Source organism: Ctenopharyngodon idella, chromosome 7, assembly GCF_019924925.1.
Source record: "Ctenopharyngodon idella isolate HZGC_01 chromosome 7, HZGC01, whole genome shotgun sequence".
NCBI lineage: Eukaryota > Metazoa > Chordata > Actinopteri > Cypriniformes > Xenocyprididae > Ctenopharyngodon > Ctenopharyngodon idella.
The window spans coordinates 19,058,604-19,073,749 of record NC_067226.1 but is presented as its reverse complement, the minus strand read 5'-3'; the positions used below and the strand labels follow the sequence as shown (position 1 = coordinate 19,073,749).

General features: G+C 37.2%; 1 protein-coding gene across 1 annotated transcript in view; it reads right to left on the bottom strand.

Annotated features, from left to right (window-relative positions):
- lrrc4cb (leucine rich repeat containing 4C, genome duplicate b) overlaps window positions 1-2,499 on the bottom strand; it is a 30,607-nt gene extending 28,108 nt beyond the window's left edge. Inside the window, exon 1 of the mRNA XM_051900917.1 lies at window positions 776-2,499. The gene's annotated coding sequence lies outside the window, so the exon portion shown is untranslated. The remainder of the gene's footprint in view (window positions 1-775) is intronic.
- Window positions 2,500-15,146: the final 12,647 nt, after the last annotated feature.

Sequence of the window (15,146 nt, the reverse complement as noted above, 5' to 3'; positions counted from 1 at the left end):
CTGCCATAACTAGCAATGGTTTTCAGCACCTTCCCCAAAAAAGACAGCTCCTCAATCCTCAACATCTCTGGTGAAGCAACAACCCACGAACCCATGAATCATCCATCATAAATTACGTAAGCTCTCTCAAAAACCAATACATGGCTCAGAAGCTTTTCCAATGAATCAGACTTGCTTATAGTGTCCATTACAGCACCTCAGTCTCTACCTAGTGAAGTTCTAAAGCCTTGTGAGGGTTGAATGTTAAATGCAGATTAGCACCAGTGCGAGATGCCAGCCTTTCTGGAACTACACTGCTGGGAGTTTTTTTTTTAAATCACAAATTCATTATAAAATGGGTTATGATGCAATGTGTTAACTACTAAGCTTCAGGAAGCCTCAAAAGTCACTGGGGTCTATTAGAAGCAATGAGAAACATTGTGTCGACCATCATGGATACGCTGCCTCTTTCCCCTTGTCTCTTTAGAGCATAGCAATGCACATGTGAACAGAATATGAATGACCCAACGCCATATTCTAGCAAAAGTAATGGTAAGTAGAGCAACAGAAAAGCATAAGACAGATGCATGAATATTACACAATCTACCATATTACAGCCATAGAAATAATGCAAACAATTACTCCCTGCAGCCTAGATAGATAGATAGATAGACAGATAGATAGATAGATGCTCAAAAATATATGCATCCATTCAGCGTCAACTTAATAATAAAAAATCAGGTTCCCTTTAAAATAGATTTACACAGATCGGTTAGATTAGGCTACAGTTCCTTACCCATTTTTGTCAAGAAATGCGAGCTGTGAGGCGATATCAGTAAATGGGAGCATCACTGCAGCCCTCACAAAACCCCAGTTCATGTAGAATCCATGCACGATGTACGGAGATGCAAGTAAGAGCAGCGCGCTCTAAAGCGCTCGGTGAGCTTTGACAAAGCAAAGCAGGTGCAAAAAAGGGGGAGGGGGGCTGGAAGATCTTCTACAAAATCTGTAAAGAAAAAGGGCAATAAATCTACCACCGATGGTATTCTTTGCTGGACACATAAATAAGCCCAGTATCCACATCCGGGAAAGAAATGTCTAAACCACATGGGTTTTCAACAGCCTCCCTTTGGGTAAAATCCAGTAGAGTTAGTACTTGGTAGGTTTCTCTGATCGAGATGTGCCCTTTAAAACCACTGCCATATACCGCCGTTCTTCAACTCATACTGGCCCCACGCTCCTCAGATCATGCCCACATCCACCACCGCAGTCCATAGATGTAACATAACGTGCTGAGTCCGCTGAATGCTGTTGAATGTGTTACAGCATCACCTCACAGCTTCCTTGAGTCTGCACTCCTTCCTCTCGCCTTCATTTCTCGTGAGCGATGTCCACTGCAGAGCCTCCTCAAAGTTGAACAATCGGCTCGACTGAATCCATGAGACTCAACATCCAACAATAACATTTTAATTCGTGTTGGTAAGGGATCTTCTAGCTAATTCTGTCGTTTAATGTCAGCGTATTAAACTTAATACGGTCCCTACGTGAATCTCAGCTCACAACGTCTGGGCTCATTTAAAGCGACGTTTGTTTAGCGCTGCAGTTTTCCCCTTCTTTCGTGTTGCTTACAAATCGTTGTTGCGCCGGCCAGCTCAATGTTTCGTCAGAAAATGTAAATAGAAAGTGTAAGCACACGGAAAGAGGCACCGTCTGTGAAAATGTGGCTCAGGAGAACGGAATATTTGCAGCGATTGACGGATGATGTATTAAACCTGACACTGCGCGTTTGAAACGCATCTGTTGCTGAATGATGCGCATCATTGTGTGTGTGTGTGTGTGTGTGTGTGTGTGCGCGCGCGCGCGCGTAGTCTTTACTTGCTCTTTTCGTCCAAAGCCAAAAGAACAGCGTGATATCTTTATTTAAACTTGGCTTTATTAATATGTGTGGATTTTCTCCGTAGTGATTTTTTCCCCCTCTTTTTTGGCACAAATTGATGTGGGATTGCCACCTACCGGCATTCATCGCCCTCTCGATATTTCTGTTCACTGCCAAGTTGCCAACCATCACCAAAAACACATCTCTAAATATTATATGCAGAGAGGCGTTGTAGGTATCATTCTTCCCTTCCTACTATTATAAACACAAATAATTAGGTTTTTATCTTTTTTTTTTTTTTTTTTTTTACAAAAATGAATTTTTAAAGATTTTTTTTTTTTTTTTTTTTTTTTTTTTTTACCAAGGTACTGTATGCAGCTTTAATTAATTGTTTGTGAATCCATTAATCATATTTGACAATTTATTTTACTTTATTTTCTATAAGATTTAGTCCCTCACACATACTCTTTTCGATGGGGTAGAATGAATGACTAAAGGCCCATTGGGATAAAAGGCACCTTGGATGTAATTTTCTCCTAAAACACTGCATGGCAACAAAAACTACTACAGCTCTTTCCAAATAATTTTTGAATAAGTAGGGATTGGATTTTTTTTTTTTTTCTGGGTCTATATTGAAATATAATGAAATGACAAAAGTGATCGAAAGTAACTAGGAAAAGGTATGCTAAAGAAGTATCCTAAAGTTCTTTAAAAAAAAAAATTTCCCTCACATTATACACCATAACATTATGGCATAACGCTATGACCACTGAAAGGTGAAGTGAATAACACTGATTATCTCTTCATCACGGCACCTGTTAGTGGGTAGGATATATTAGGCAGCAAGTGAATGTTTTGTCCTCAAAGCTGATGTGTTAGAAGCAGGAAAATGGGCAAGCGTAAGGATTTGAGCGAGTTTGACAAGGGCCAAATTGTGATGGCTAGACAACTGGGTCGGAGCATCTCCAAAACTGCAGCTGTTGTGGGGTGTTCCCAGTCTGTAGTGGTCAGTATCTATCAAAAGTGGTCCAAGGAAGGAACAGTGGTGAACTGGCGACAGGGTCATGGGCGGCCAAGGCACCAGGATGCACTATGGGAAGAAGGCAAGCCGGCGGAGGCAGTGTGATGCTTTGGACAATGTTCTGCTGGGAAACCTTGGGTCCTGCCATGCATGTGGATGTTACTTTGACACGTACCACCTACCTAAGCATTGTTGCAGACCATGTACACCCTTTCATGGAAACGGTATTCCCTGGTGGCTGTGGCCTCTTTCAGCAGGATAATGCGCTCTGCCACAAAGCAAAAATGGTTCAGGAATAGTTTGAGGAGCACAACAACAAGTTTGAGGTGTTGACTTGGCCTCCAAATTCCCCAGATCTCAATCCAATAGAGCATCTGTGGGATGTGCTGAACAAACAACCCTGATCCATGGTGGCCCCACCTCTCAACTTACAGGACTTAAAAAATATATAAAGAATACAAAGTGGAACGCTTTGTATAATTGTTCTGATAATTATCATGCTAATAGGAGATAGCATGTCATATAGCTTGAAGATTCCAAATATGCTATTATAGCCTAATTGTAGCAGTGCTAAAACACACTCATGTTCCCTTCTGGAAAATGCAGCTTATGATGGCAGCTGGTTTGACTTCGACCAAGCCAGTGATTTGCTGGTCTAGATTATTGATCAGTTGGGCTTCTATAGGCTACTGGGACAGACATTAACCCGGTGTGGTAGAGTCTATCATACCAGGTCAAGCACTGTTAGCCCTGTCAGGCCTCATTATATTGGTTTGAGACTTTTATTTTAGGAGGGATGTGGCATCATATGTAAACTTTATAGGCTGAGAATATAGTGCTTGGTTTTAGTGCTCTTTTGCAAATCTACCTGAAACTGTTCTTTTGCATAGTTCACCTCATTTTAAATTGTAACAGCAGTCTTTTGTAGTGACATGGTCCATTTGATGAGCCTGCAGTCTAATCAGTGCAATATACTGTTCACCCTATTCCACTATTCTGTGATCTAATGAAAGGAGAGTTACTGATAGCACTCTCTTTATCACCATTATGGCTTAGAGTAAGGCACTCAACCATAGCTAACTGGGGGGGACTGTCACTGCAGTTAATGTAAATAGAAAAATCACAATAAAAAAAGAAAAGAAAAAGCAATACAACCACTCCAAACTTTTACAACAACCTTGCGTTGTTGGTATATATTTCTAGTACATTTTGTATTCCAGCATAGGTACACAACCAGTGCTGAGTGGTAACTTTTTCATCTGGGTGTGCTATAATGTCCCAATGGCCCACTTGCCTTGTCCATGATGCAAACAAATGCAGATAGTTAACTGTAATGAGGTGCAGTGCGTCAGCTTAGAACAAACTCATTCAACAGATAAAAATCACAGATGAAACACCATAGCAGGTGTAAATTTAAAATTATACAGATACTTCTACCTTATTTGTAGACAAAATTCATCCTCTGATCATTCTTTGTGATTGAACTCCACTAAGAGCTCTGCTTAAACTGTCATTATGTTGAACAGTTACGTTAGCTATATGGTTTTAATCCATGTCCAGATAATGTGTACTATACGTATGTCAAATATGTTTTCAGTGGATTTTCAAAGTTAGAGAAAACATGATAATAGTATACAGTTATTGTTTACTGTGTGTTAATTTGGTTTAATTGAGTTAATTTGGCATCAGATGCATTTAGGTGATTTTAAACAATATCAGGCAACTGTCCGTCATATGAATAGTTGTGTGAACAACCAACGAGAATGCATAATAATGATGATGATTTGTAGCCATAGAGCGTAGACGCCAAAGCTGTTTGATATATTTGCCTGAATCACCTCGTAATTACAACAGACTGAGGAATCAATTCTGGACAGTGACATACATATTTCCAAAATGTTGTTGTGTAAATACATGTACGATTTATGGTACACCTCAAATTACAAAGAAATTAAAGTTAATTAGCAAATCCCTGCAATAAGTCTTTTGAATGCTTCAGGTATGAAGCTTCAGGTATTTGCAGCTTATATTGAAACAAACTATTTTAATATTGTGTTTGTAACTAGCTCTTCAATGATTTCATGAAGTCGGGGGTAGATTTTTTCTGCCCCCAGCCCCCACACTAAGTGAAGGCCAGTGGGTGACAGTCATAATACATCAAGCCTCATTACCCCCTACTGTCTTATGCGCCTGTTGCTCTTTCATTTGCTGATAATGATTTCATAGATAGGAAAAGCTATAAGGCATGTTCCCTTTCTGCTGGTTCTGCTGCCAGCAAAGATGGTGGGAAAATACTGCCTCAACTATTATGGTTCATCTGCTTTGCAAATAAACAGATTTGTATTTTTTTTAATCTTTGTGGGGGTGGGAGGTGGGCTCTAATACCTGTAGTAGAGGGAGAAGACATACCGCATAAAGCAAACTGTTGAATGAAATTCATCAATAAGACTGTACTTTGAATTGATAACACTTCATATTCAAAATGCAGAGTTATTTTGCTTTCTTTGATTCTGTTTTCTGAAGCTCAGCAGTTTATGCATATGTTGACAGAATGAATGAATTAATTTCCTGATAAAACTTTATAGTGTGAGAAAATGCTATAGCAGGTAGGCTATGTTTATGATTTTAGTTTGCTATGTGGTGCAGTGCAGTTTGTCAGATGTGGATGAACAGCTGCACGGATGGATGGATTGTAAAATCTGTCATTTTCCAGCAGTTGCTTGTTTGATTGTAGCATTTTTGTACCTCAGGAATTAATTCTTTACTCTTTTTCACTACATCCCACACATCTGCAGTTCAGAGCTTGCATTCAGAAACCTGTCATCTCTCTGGGACAGACTTCAAAAAAGTAGAAAGAAAGACACGAGGAGAGACTTTCGAAGGATACTAAGGCTATAGCTTTAAATCATTAATACTGCTGTCCCACTGCTCTTGTTTTTTCCTGTCTCACTTTAATATTAAATGACTTATACTTCAACAGAATATCCATATAATAAGGACCACGCATCAGAGACAAGGCTGCCAACTTTATTTACACCATACATATACCAAAACATATCACCTAGCTATACAAACTTGAAGAATATATTTGTGAGGAGCACCTTTCTCCACCAAATAAATGTATACAAATGAAAAAAGAGGAAGAGGCCATTAAAAGATGATGTGTTTAGTTTTATTCTTAATCTAATTGCATAAAATTACGATTGGTGTAATAATTCTTTTGGTTATATAAGAAAACGTTTCTCCTGTGGGAAATGATAGGACTTCATTCAATGCTTAATGACACTGTGCAGTTTTGGCCAGGAGCCTAAAAGGCCAAATAATGAGCAGGTCACTTACCTACACCAGCAGGGATTTGCGAGTGAGCAAAGTTAAAATAATTTTAGTTTTGTGCACTCAGATACCTCATGACAATTAAGAAAAAAAAACAAAAAAAACAAAAAAACAAAGAAGCAGCAATTTAACCATGATGAACAACTGTCTTTGTACTTATTGTATAGCCCTTAAACTTGAAAAGAGTCTCTCACTTGGAGTTCCCTGCCTTTTATAATTAGCATGCTCGCATGTTCTGAAATACAAAGTCAAGTTTATAACCCTGCTCCAAAAAGAAACAATGAATTGTTCAATGTGTCATTAAAATATTGCTTTAGGACGTAGTTTAAATCATTGCTTCTCTTTTTGCGATAAATGAATTTATTTTAAGTGTGATAAATTTAATAATTTATTAAAATTTCTTTCATTTTTTTTTTACTGTAGCTTTGGCTCAAAGATTTTTCTTGCCTCTGAGGCATATGGGTTTAAATCAGTGCACTAATACACCCAAACAAGGAACCAAACAATTAAATAGTGCACATCTTTGAGTTGAATGCAGGTACTTCAGTCAGTAAATTGATTCAGTTCCCACTGCTATACCAGAAAAAGTGTCTTTTTCTGTTTCTGTCTGTAGTGCCTGTATGAGCTTTTTAGCAATAAACAACTGAGCTCTACCATTCACCGTTTTAAAAATGCTATTTATATTCACTAATTCCGTTATCATAATCACATTGATTTATAAGTAACATAAAAATGGGCTTTGAAAATATGCCACATAAAAATAATACTGCAGCACTGGCATAGACATTTCACTTTCAGTAATTGTGCAATGAAAGATTGCCCTGACATTAAAATAATCACTTGGGTAACAGAGAAATGTCTCAATCCACTGCAGATACTCTAATACTGTACTCATCTAAGTAAAAATCATTTATGCTGAGTAAAACTATAAGAGTTTCAGCTGTTTTACCTTTTTTTTTTTTAAACAAAAGTTTGGATGTGATGCTTCATAGGAGTTACTTTGGTAATTAGCTGTGATGTTAAGCTGAAGTTGGTTGAAGTGGATAAGCCCGAAATTAATTATATCCCTACTAGACTTGACTGACTTTTCAGTGGAGAATGAAACCCTTTTCTCTTTATATGTCTCCTCCTGTAATAAGCCATTAACTCTTCAGATGGGCTTTCATGATTATGCAACACTAATATGTCAGCCATTTTTTGGCGTTTAGAAAGAAATCTTTAGTCTCTAATGATAAAGTAGATCCCACTAAGAGTTTGAGATAATTAAGGAAATCACAGATTGCATAATGGTGGTGATGTAATTTAATATAGTCACACTATAAGGTATAAGTTGCTCTTTTGGGGTCTAGTCTGAGTTTAGCGATAGGAGGAAAGCAAAGGCACAAAGCGGTACAGCACTGAACCAAATGAAAACAGCAGCCTCATTCAGCATATTAGCACTGAGGGGTGCAGCAAATCAAAAGAACCAAACACTTCATCTATAATTCATTCAAAGGCAAAGTACATCCTTCTCAACAAGTTCAGGGTAAAGTTGTGCTAAGGTGGAAGAGGAATGCCAATGATATGTTGTGGCTTTATCAAACATTGCAAATATTTAGCAACTTGATTAAAATCCAAAGACTTTCCAAAATAAAACCAGTATGGAATTTTAAGCGCAGGGCTTTTTGCTCTAATCATATCGTGATGGAGAACTGGATCTAACAGACTACGGACCCTAGAGGGCCTTTCTGTTCATTTTGCTGAACCGGGGTCTTTTGCATATTCACTGCATACATTGCATAATAAATTTTAAGAGATTTTGAAGTTTGATGTTGCTCCTTTTAGAATTTTATATAAATCATCTTCTGTTGGAATTACAAAAACTGAAAAAAAGAAAAGAAAAAAAAATGGTTTAGATTTAATCTTCATGTTTGTATTACATAATGTGTATTGTAAGGTTCAAATTTGAAGTCTCCCTGTGGTGAAAATCAAGTTTTTAATGTTGTTTATATGTCTTTTAAGACAAACCATGTGCAAATTCATAAGTCAACACCAGTATTTTCTCTTTAAAACTGTAGTAAAAAAAAAGACCGCAAACTACCTTGTATCCAAAAACATCAATGTGCCGGCGGGCTTTAGCATATCATTCATTAATGACCGCTCTGAAGCAAGAGAGTCTCAAGAAAAGCCAGGTTATCCCAGTATATTTTTCTGTTAGGTAGATTTAGCAATATAGCGGGTGTATGGTGTATATTACAATGTTACGATGAACTTTCTCCACTGACGTTCTGCGTTGTTCAAAGCATTTCTAAGGATGCTGATTTTTAGACGGCAGCAGCTGACTCTAAGGATGCTGAATGGGAATATGGTTTGTGTAACATTAGCAACACATTATTAGCAGCCGTTTGATAACGTAGTCAAGCAAAAGGCTAATCACATTAATTACCGTTATGTGTCCGAAGTTGTAAAGAGCGTTATCATTGTGCAGCATTTACCTCAGTAAGTTGACAGAGTGGATCTCCGAGCTGGCGTGAGCTAGTGGAGGTGGGGCTAATTTGCAATCTGCATATACTAAATGAAGCAAGGGTGTAGAGTTACATTCAAGCTATTTTAAGGCATGAGGATTTTTTTTTCCACAGAAAAAAATGTTTAAATGTCATTTTGGTGATCAAAGATGAGTTTTTAGGAATAAAATTATTGACTACAGGGGGACTTTAAGGTTTCAATGCATTGTACATCTCATCTAATCGGTCAACTGTTTTATTGTATTGAACATCATCACATTGTGTTTCCTTTGGTATTTTCTAAAGCAATGCTTGTGCTGTTTGGACAATCTATTTTGGTTTATCTGAGCTGAAACTAAGTTTCTAGTGGATTTGTCCTAAAAATAACTGCATCATGCTAGTACTGAGCAGATTTAATGTTGTCTGTGTCGCCTTTTTTGATCGTTCTGTCTTATCAGAGTTACAGCAGCTGTGACCTCTCTACTGGAGCATAGAGACAAAATGAACAAAACGAAATAACAAGAAAAGAAGCAAAGAAAAGAGCATTAGCTTCTTGTCTTCAGTCACCAGCTAGGGTTTAGACTGCTCTATATTGCAGTAAAACTTCTTGCCATCCCCAGAGATCATGCGTCATGAAATTAAAGCAACATTAAAAAGAAATGCAAACCTTCCATCTCTCAGTACTTGATTTATTCTGTTTGCCTTGAGAAGTACCACACAATCAGCCTTCCAATTCAAAAAGGTGCCCAATGTATTATGGAACAAGCGGGCTGTGAAACCGATGTTTCACACATGTGAGCCGCTCTCTGGTCATCGTCTGGAATTATTCTAGCCTGTGTTCGTAATACATGCAGGAAAAGTTTGATTGATCTTAACCCAGGTATGTTTTGTATCTATGGATTTCTGATGCTTACAGTAATTGCTGTTAAGCTTTGGAGCCTATCCAAATTAGCTTGATTGGTATTAATTTCTTGTTGGGTTAAAAATTATGGTAACACTTTACTTAAATCCTTTATGTATAATGCATTGTAAGGGTATTCACAATGTACGTTATAATGCATTATATTTTTTCATAAATAATTGTAACCAAAGTTAAAATGCATTGTAATATTTTCAGATGATCCTTGTTAGATGTGAAATTGGTTGTTTGTAATGTGTTTTAATGCCTTATACTTTCTAAAGGTGTGTTCAATTAATACATACATATTATAATGTATTATAACTGTGGTTACAGTTATTCATGAGACCATACAAGGGATGCATTACAAGGCATAATTAATGCATTAAAAAATATTTTTACTGTATACTGCATTATACATAAAGGCTTTAAGTAAAGTTTTACCAAAATGATGTAATGTATTAATTCAGGTAAAGTCAGGTAAAACATTAAAATGAGATTTCAAGAATCCAAAGACAGTTAGACAACAACAATGAATGGATAAATGGAACTGATAGAACTGAAAACAACATCAGTGTTCATTTATTATTTTCACAAATAGGTTATGTTTTTTAAAGCTACATTATGTAACATTTTTATTCAAAATGAACAAAATGTAATTCATCCAGGCGTGGTTACATCATATCCATAAATTAATTAAAGATGTGCAGACTACTACTATATGGGGTGGAAATTTAGCTTGAAGTCACAACAAATTAAAGGGATAGTTTACCCAAAAATGAATTGAAAAATGAAAAATGATCTCATGATTTACTCACCCTCAAGCCATCCTAGATGTATATGACTATCTTCCTTCAGACGAACACAATCAGAGATATATTTAAAAATATCCTTGCTCCTCCAAGCTTTATAATGGCCACATTTTGAAGGAAAATAAAAAAAGCATCCATCCATAATAAAAGCAATCCATATGGCTCCGGGGGTTAATAAAGGCCTTTTGAAGTGAAGCGATGTGTTTTTGTAATAAAAATGTATAAAACTTTAAGTATGACGCAGGATGTAGGAGTATCGTAAGCTTAGACGCCTCTTGCGGTTCAAACAAATAGGGCTGGGCAGCAATCTCAAGCTCTTCTTCTCTTATATCAAAATCATCCGACATTTCTCTTTAAAATTTCTTGCTTTAGACTTTTAGAATTCGTGACCGGTGTTTTGTTTTGCTCTATCATTGCGTCGGGTCGGAGGTTGCTCTTCTGCCGCAAATCGATGCTTACGGCCGTCTGCCGAAAGCTAGTTATTAAGTTTTTATATATAGTTATTAAGTTATAATAGTTAATAAAGTTTTAAATGTGGATATTTTTCTTACAAAAACCTATCGCTTTGCTTCTGAAGGCTTTTTTTTAACCCTCTGGAGTCGTATGGATTACTTTTATTATAGATGGATGCAGTTTTTTTTTTTTTTTGGCTTCAAAATGTGCCCCCCCTCCCCTCACTACCATTATAAAGCTTGGAGGAGCAAGGATATTTTTAAATATATCTCCGACTGTGTTCGTCTGAAAGAAGATAGTCATATATACACCTAGGATGGCTTGAGGGTGAGTAAATCATGTGATAATTTTCATTTTTGGTTGAACTAACCCTTTAACCTCAAAGTGAAAGGAGTAAATAATAATATTATTATTAATAAGAATAATAAACATGGTCCATAACAAAACACAATTCATCACTGGCTTGGTTTTTCAGATTGTTTACATAGCATCACATTTGCTATGCAATGACAAGGTTCGCAAAAGTGTTTATGTTGGTAACAATGCCAGTCACTAAACTAGTTACTACTTTTGTTTATTTGCCTTATAGTCTATTAGCCAAATTATAATAGTTTTGACTGTTTTACAGTATCTGATATGAATATCAATTATTTTGTCTAATGTCAGCTTTGCCAAACTTTTGTAATGTTATTTTTAAACAACAAGTCAAAACAACAGCGTCATATAAGCTACTTTCCTACATACTCATAAATTTTTTTTTAAGATATCTGACTTTCTTTCGTTAATGGGGGAGTTTTGATGTAATTCTCGCTGATAAAGTGCTGCATCTACCTGTAACCATGGGCACAGCGGACATCACCCATGCATGTTCCTCTGCAAGTAACTTGTAGTTTCATTCCTCAACTGCTGGAGTTGCATAGTGTAGCTTTAAATATTCAACAAAAAAAAAAAAAAAAAAAAAAAAAAAATCACAATATCTTGAAAGCATACAATTCTTTAAAAGACTTTAAAAATTCTCAACAGAATTGGATGAGGTAACTTTTTTTTTCTTTTCCAAATCAAAAGCATATCTATGTTCAAAAACAAAAGTTAGTAAGTCCTGAACATGTTCTTTCAAATATAATTTCATCAGCAAAGGACATACAATAACACAACAAAGACCCTGAAGAAATCCATGAGGCCTCTCCGCTCCACTAAATAGACTGGCAAAATAAATCATTCAAATCTTTACCTCAGGGCATGGATCATTCTCTGGACTCTTCTCTTTTTCTTTCTCTGTCTCACCCGTCCAGGTACAGTAGCCCATGAAACTTTCATCTGGGATGGTGCCTTTTATCAGTTTTATCCCCAGGCTATGAAGGCATACCAGATGGTGACTAGAATCAAAGAACACTTCCCCCAAAAAAGCAGTCCTCTGGTGACACAGCCTTACAACTCAAGATAACAAGAACTGCTGCTGCTCAGAATTACACTTGTCCTAAGATATTCCCATTTGAGCATGTGAAGAGACTAAATGAGATGTGAAAGAAAGGAACATTGTACTCGCCAAACTGAACCGTGGAGTAGTCCGATCTATGGGATAATATTACCCGAGTACTGTGGCAGTAAAGAATGCCACAGCTCTCTGTCAAGCACTTCACAGATAAATGACATAGTGCTGCATTGGATTGTGCCCCAAACCCCCAACCTTCTCCATCACCTCCCTTCTATCTCTCTATGCTGCTCGCTCTCTCATCAAGAACATATGAGGACACGAGGGGACAGTCTAGACTACAAATCAGATCCGTGGCCCATGTGTCTCAAACACAATTACGGCTTGTTTTCTCCCAGCCATGTTGTGTTATGTCAGAAAAATAAGAACAATATTTGCAAACAAAATTCAATTAGGATATTTTATTATTTTGTTTTGTTTAACAGACTCAGGAGAATAATATAAAGAGCCTCATTTAGAGCACATATAGTCTATTTTTATAGTACTGATGCCACATAGTGTAAGTGCTAATTAGTCCACTGGACTTCAGCTACCCTCAGATATGTTCATATATTTTCATGAGTCCCAAAACTAAGTCAAATAATAAAAAAAAAAAAACAGCCACACATAAATTTAGGTTTCCTATACTGTCAAGTTGTGGCTGTAATAAGCACACAATGAAGGAGTATCCAAACACACACAGTCTTTATTAAATCCACAGTGGGGAAACACAGGAGATAAAGCAAACCCAACCACTCAGGGTTTAAATAACAGGGAGATATGTGGAAAAACAGAAACAGGTGTGGGATTAATTAACTACACAGGCAAATGGAAACAGAGAGAAAACTAAACCTAAACAGAACATACATGTTACATATACTGAATATATTGGAAAAAAAGAGAAACCTTTACAAATAAAAAACCTTGGTTACACTTTATTTTGATGGTCCATTTTAGACATTCTACTAAGTAACTTTGCAACTACATGTCAACTTACTCTCAGTATTATCAGACTGTTGGGTTAGGTGTTCTGGTTCGAGTTAGTAGAATAAGTTGACACTGACATGTAGTTAAGTTACTTACAGTCAGTAGAATGTCTTTTGGAGGTCTGTCAAAATAAAGTATTAGCAGATATGAAGCAGACAGTCTACCAATACTCTAATGAGAGTTAGATGACATGTAGTTGCAAAGTTACTTATAGTTAGTAGAATATCTGAAGTGGACCATCGAAATAAAGTGTTACCAAAACCTTTGCTAAACATGAAAATGTCACTAAATAACACTCTCAATAACAATATATGGCTCTTAGAAATACAATGCAACTATTCAAAAGATATTTAACTCTAGCAGCACAAAAATACTGAAAAATTAAAATAAAAACTAAATGAACAAAAACTAAAAACTAGGGGGAAAATACAAAGTTCTGGCATGAAACTCTAGATGGCGCTGGCTGATAGGTCCTTAACTCATTTCATTCAGTGCTTTTACATGCACCCTCATAATGTGATTATAATGGGATTTTGGCAATATTACGATTAAAGTTTACCTCATGTAAATGCAATACTTCCATTAAAGAAATGCGATTAAGCTCATAATCGTAGTAAGCATAATTGCATTAAACTAGGTGGTGTACGTCTATTTTAATCACAATACAGGCATGTAAACACCTTAATCGCATTATTTCAAAAGTGCACATGTGCTCGGACGTACACACGGATGCCGTGTGTTGATTACACAACTTTATGAATGAACTCCGTGACATGATTCTGAAGTTTTCTCTTCACCAAATTGCTAAACTCTGTCGACACAACTCGCTGCACAGTCTCTGCTCTGTTTCTTCATCCAGACGCTGCGAAGAATGCGACGGCAGTGTCAGCAAACCCAGCATTGTGATGTTCATCACGGCGCCAAATAATATGAAGTACGTCCATAAAAATGTACGTCATTCAAATACTTGGCATTGTTTGCTGTTAGCAGTCTGCAGTGCGCTTTCAGAAACTCTTCACCTTCCCCAGCTCCACCTGTATAGATCTGCTATGGGGTTTATTTCATATATGTTATATGTGCAGCAGCAGCATGTCTTACATGCTCACAGCAATGTCTGTGTATGTATTGGCAGTAGCAAGTCTTACTTGCTCTGCAGTAGCAGCAACAATAATCAACGGCAGTGAAGCAGATCGATTCCGCCAAGACCAAATACATTACATTGCCATATCCATTACCATGCCAATCTCTCAGAGAGTTGTCATGACAGAAATACATTTCGTAGTCATAGAATAAAAAAAAATGGAAAGACAAACTAAATTAGAAATAAAAACTACATTCAACCTATAATAACACAGTCCCAGCCCATACACAGTGGTGTTATAGGGAGCATTGGCCCATACCTGACACTGTTCCTCTTCTCAGAAGAATACTGTACTTCTCTCACTCCCCTCGGCACACAATATCTGTCCTTAACCAACTACCACTACAAGAATGTGTAAGTGGCCCATAAATGGATTAGATTCTGAGATAAAACTCTGATCCACCACTGCGACTGATCGCTCAGTATTTGAACTCACTGGCCTTTCCTTTGGCCTCTTTTGAAATAATAAGAATCCTATGTGATATGCTCATCCATCACAGCATGGAGTGGCTGGAGGAGAGACTCCCCGGCTGAGCTCAGTGCTAGATGATAAATGTCCTCCTCCTTGGCCTCTTGAAAGCCCAGAGACTCAGTCAGGTCCTCCCACTGCCATCATGCCTAAATCAAGATACAGGCACCCATTCTTCCCCCATTTCCCCTCAGTCTGGACAGGGAAGGACGGACTGGTGACG